We start from the raw sequence: 5902 nt of genomic DNA, 5'->3' as shown, positions 1-5902 counted from the left end.
GGCATGAACCAGCTTCAATTTTAGGCAGCCATCCCCACAAGTTTAAGGTCAATCCGATCGTCTACAGTCTCCAAATCCTCCCCTTCACCTTCTTCTACCTAGTCGGTCTGTCAGTTCGTCCAGATAGCCTATTGACTTCCCACTTATTGGATTCACTCGATCACTCATTCCTCACCAGGGATGTTAGGATCGAATCGCTCTTAAGTTAATGTTACACCACTGATGCATCGGGTTATGAGAGTTTCTCCTTCCTATAGTCCTCCTTTCTTTTTCCTTTTAATTCCTGGGCAGGTTACTATTGCTTCCTGCCCTTAGGTATCTTTTTCTTTTATTCCCCCCTTTTTATATTTTCCCCTGGACTTCGTCCAGCTTATACCTCCGATTTTTTTATTTTATTTCTCCCCTGGACTTCGTCCATCTTATAGCTCATTTTCCTGGACTTCGTCTATCTTATACCTCCAGAAACCCCTTTTTTTTCTTTTTCTCCTTCATACTATACTCCCTAAGCATCAAATGGTAGCCCCCATTTTTTTACAAGTCAACTCTCAATGTATAGGCTTATAACTCACTCTTAAAGTGGGGCTTCACAACTAGGTTATCTAAGGCATCTTCTATCGTCCTTACTTCATAGAGACCGCATTCATCTTATTAAGGGAAAAAGACATCAAAGTTGACATGCATCCTATCTTCAATTGCTCTTACTAAAGGGATCTTGTCTTATTATATCCACTAGCTCATGCGATACTACGAAAAAAACTGAACCTAGAGACACCTATACGACTCCCTCCCCATCCCACTTCACTCAAGCTTGTCCCCAAGCTATCCCAGTGAAGGGGGGAAACAGGGAAGTACAAAACAAACCACTACGAAACACATAACCAGCATAACGCACACTCAAAACAAACTTCTCACACTTAGACCGAGCACCGGGCTAAGTGGGAGAAATTCCAACAAAACAAAAACCACAACATGCTTGAAAAGAAACACAAACTTCTCACACTTAGACCAAAGATTGGGCTAAGTGGGAGAAGACAAGTATAAGCGCAGACAAATATATACAGAGCATGCCGGAAAAAAAAACACACAACACAAACATCAAACAAACAAACATAAGACTGAAAGAAAATAAAAGAGAAAAACTAAAAGTAAAGTTACTTGGTCAAGGGGGGGTTCATTTCGGGTTTTGGCTCCCTTGAGAGCCAACCTGTGGTGGAACGTATGGGCAGGTTACTTTTGCTTTCTTTCTTACCGGCGACTCCGGCTTATCTGTCTCCTTCTCACTTGAACTGGACATTGTCTTCTTAACTGAAATGGGCTTTGAGGCAGACGGGGCGGTCAAGGGCTTTGACGATGGTGGGGGATACTGGGGAGTTAAACTTCCCGGCCCTGGCTGGGTAGGCATGTGACTAGGCCCAGTAGGTAATTTCGTCTGCGGCTCAGCAAAGTTCACCTTCAGCCATTTCGTCATCATCATCATTAACTGGACGGCCTCCGCCATCCGATCATTTTGCGTAGATGATTTCCCCACCGAGCTCTGTCCGTATCCCAGCCATTTCTTTCCTGGCGTCGCCGAGTTCCTTGCTCATCACACCCATTACCTTTCTGAATTCACCCAATTCTTTGTGCATCACACTCACTTCTACTTTCATCTCCTCCACATCCATACTAGCTTTCAACTCACCAACATCCTGCTCTAGCTTGACCTAGGGCTCCAACCTGCCTACTTCGTTGAAACAAACATCCTTCCCATGCATGTACAACAACCCTTTGTTGAAGAAGTAGGTACGTTGAAAACCTCCGGGGGCTCACACATATCTACCTCGGGGCAGATTTGGCGATCTTCATTATCGTGTTGCATTGAAGATAAGCCCCCAAAAGGTGACATGTATACATATGACGGGAAGGGTTTGCGGCCATTTGATGACACGCTTGGGCTAGCCAGTAGCCCAAGTGCACTTTGACGTCCTTGGCCATACACCAAGTAAAGTAGAGATCTGCCGTAGTCAAGGCAGAGTTGGCTGTCCATGACTTGAATCTGAAAAACACAAAAAAAACTTGGAAGAAAATTTTAATTAGGGTTAAAGAAAGGTGGGTTTCGCGAGAGAGAGAGAGCTTTTGGGGGATTTTTAGAGTTAGAGAGTGTTTGTTTTTAGAAATAAAGAATAAGGAGGGAAAATAGGTATTAGATAGGAATGAGAACGGTTTGTAGGTGGTTGCAGACATGAGGTCAGCAACCGTACGCCTTCCCATAAAGTGTAAATTTGAAATTCGAATTGTACCGCTTCCCTCTCAAATTAAAACACTCTGCCCCATGTAAACACTCTTCTCTGCCACACCACACTTAGAGAAAAACAACAAAAATGAAACGCCAGGTTCCCAGGTCAAGGATTTAAAATATGACAAAACAATTTCCCTAAGGAAATCTGGCATTCCGAAATTTTTTTTAGAAGATTAGAATTTTTTCTTTGTTTGGAAATTTTTTTCATTTAGGAAAACAATTAAATTATTTACACATTCAATTTGGCACTCTCGAGATTCCCTGGTTCAGTGAATAGATATAAACATCATCCCAATTTACCTGACCCAGGAATTCATCGAGAGCACTGCTTGCTAAACTAATTAGGCGATAATGGAGAGTGCGCGTAGTGGCATTTCCTCCACTACACACAACTCAGAATTATCCCTAAAAACCTTTACCCTATGACCATTAACAAGAAATGGAGTAGAGTTTGAGGTACTACCCTAAATTTCCACAGCTCCGTTTGCTCGAAGGCCAACAACAGTGTATGACCCTACCCATTTGGACTTTAGCTTCCCAGGCATCAGTTTGAGCCTAGATTGAAAAAGGAGTACCTTTTGCCCTACTTGGAGTTCCTTAACCCGGAGATTTTTATCGTGCCAGAGCCTTGTCTTCTCCTTATACCACATTGCGGACTCATATGACTCCAGTCTCAATTCTTCCAACTCTTGAAGTTACAATTTCCTCTCTTCCTCACAAGACTGGGGTATCATGTTAATCTCCTTGACCGCCCAGTATGCTCTGTGCTCCATTCCTATGGGCACATGGCACATCTTGCCAAAAACCAACCTGTAGGGTGACATTGTTAGGGTTTATATACTAGAAATCACCTTTGAAGTGATTGAATACTGTAAAACTCTAATAAGTATTTTCCAATGAATGCAACAGATTACTTTTTGTCATAATATTGTTATGTTTTACATTTAATGGATATTTATTGCATATTTAAATGTATAACCGAACATAACACAAGTCTAAGTCTTTGTTCTAGTAGACCGGTTGTGGGCTGCGCTCAATTTAAGGTACGCGGTCAGTTCTGAACAAAGAAAAATAAGAATTTCACAACCCAGATAGACCTAAACTACCTATAGTGAAAGGTTGCAATGTCAGTCCGATTATTTCTAAGCCTTATTGAAATATGATGACGTTGGTGTGGTATAGCACTGAATGGATCTAACAGCAAGACGAGTCTTTATGCTATCTACTGAAAGACGAGGTCTTAATAATTAATTTCTTAATCAATGTACGTTAGCATTGAGCATACGATATTGAGTATCTACTACTTTGACTTACCAAAGGTGCGGGTTTTTCGTCACCCAACGATCCAGGTATATTGGGTAGTGGTGATCATTATCTAGAGGTGGTAGGATTGCTATTATGTTGAATCGTGCGCGAGGAGAGTCTCGTTTGATAACATCCACAAGAGGAGCTCGAAACAAGGTTTTATTATTCGGAACCTAGCTAGTTGGAGTTTAATTACTCTATGAATAATAAATAAGAGTTTCTTGCTCAGTCCACTCATGGAGAATAAAATATGTTAATTAATTAAGTCCATAGCAGACATTAATTAATTAATGGATGTTTCTATCTTAAGCGCGGGAAATGAATTAAACAAATAAAAGGAAATCCGGAATACTTGTAATTTCGGATTTGGAAAGGCAGTGCAATATTACTTCTGTAGTGGCTGCTTGTAATATTCCAATATAAGCTTATATTAAATTGTGGGTTCAATTTAATTAGTAAAAAGCTAATTGAGTGAGGCCATGTCGAAATTCTCCCTTAGATCCCTGACTGGGCCCAATATGTGACTTAATATAAATAGGAGAATAAAGGAGACAGAAAACACAATTATTAGTGCAAGAATTTTCGTCCCCCTCTAGAGTGAGAGAGAGTTCGAAAATTGATCCCTCCGTGAGCTGAGTTATGTCTTCATTATTCGAGTCCTAGTAATCTGGTGAGATTTGCCCACACAATTATCAGTATACAGTCCGGAACACTAGTCAGAAGATCAGAGGTCGAGTACTGAAGATCTTCACGTGGAGACGGAGTAAGCCATCATCGATTCTTGATTGAATCAACGAGGTAAATTGGCCAATTCTGTAGTGAGCATGTTTTAGGGATTTTATATGCTAAAGCATGTTTTAATTCAAGTTATGAGCATGATACATGTGATAATTACGCGAATAGAATTTGTCTAAATAATCTGCTAAATAGATCAAATTTAAGTGATCGGATCTTATGCACGCTTCCGCTACCAACCCTTCAACTAGTATCAGAGCCAGTCTTTGGCTCTGATTATTTGGATTTAAATTTCGCGAAATTTATGTATGCATGTATTATTTGATTGCGAAGCATGTTCTTGGTGTTTTGTTTAATTTATTATGCATGATGAACTCAAGAACTATCGAATCAGAGAACTTGAATTACTCGATCGTACGACACGTGCGATCCGTCGGCGCTCGCGCCGAGACGGATCGCACCACGCGCGATCGTGAAACAGGGTTGTCGATTGAGTGGGAGCCTAGGGATCATGATCACGGGGCGACGCGCAGACGAGCGTGGGCTCGAGCGCGACGCGGGCCCAGACCGCAACCCCTAGGCAGCCCCCGCACCAAGGTCGACGTGAAGGCTGGTGCGGAGTGGTGGTTCGTCCGAAAACCACCGAGACACCAGGCGCCGATAGCTGGAACCCTAGGCGGAAGGAAGGGTGGTCGGAGGTAGCCGAGAGCGGGCGCGCCAACGTGCGCGCCGCTGGCCGAGAGCTCGCGCCACCCGACTGCTCGGATGTCCGAGACGGGCGTCGAGACGCTGGCCGATAGGGGCGCGCCGCTGCGTGCGCGCCTGGCCGAGAAGCGTCGACACCCGAGGGATCAACACGCCGAGACGGGCGGGGCGCACCTGGCCGAGAGGAGCGGCACCGACGTGCGCGCTCCTGGCCGAGAGGATGCGACACCCGACGAGCCAGGCGGCCGAGACACTGGCCCGCCAACTGCGTGCCTCGGCCGAGACGTTGCGTGCGTCGTGGTCCGACGAAGAACTCATCAGATTTTCGTCGTTCATCGTTCGTGCAAACCTTGTGCGATGAGATAACGATGAAAGATTATTTTAATGATTATTTAATTATTTTATTAAAAGATATCATTAAAATATTATTATTTAATGGAAATAAAATCTTTTTGGAAGATTTACCTAGATTTTAGGAATATTTTTATTATTATCTATATCTATGGAAATAAATAATATTATTTTATTCCTAGATAATATGGATGAGAATAATTTAATAGTTTCCTAATATTAATCTAGATTTTAGGAATATTTTTATTATTTTCTATATCTATGGAAATAAATAATATTATTTTATTCCTAGATGATATGGACGAGAATAATTTAATAGTGTCCTAATATTAATCTAGATTTTAGGAATATTTTTATTATTTTGTATATCTATGGAAATAAATAATATTATTTTATTCCTAGATGATATGGACGAGAATAATTTAATAGTTTCCTAATATTTATATATCTAGAATCCTAATTAGGATAGATATGTAGAATACATTAAATAATAAATCTTTTCTTCCTAATACTAAACATGAAAATAAT

The sequence above is a fragment of the Salvia splendens genome, chromosome 21 (assembly GCF_004379255.2).
Source record: "Salvia splendens isolate huo1 chromosome 21, SspV2, whole genome shotgun sequence".
NCBI classification, from domain to species: Eukaryota; Viridiplantae; Streptophyta; class Magnoliopsida; order Lamiales; family Lamiaceae; genus Salvia; species Salvia splendens.
Note: the sequence above shows the minus strand (reverse complement) of the source record.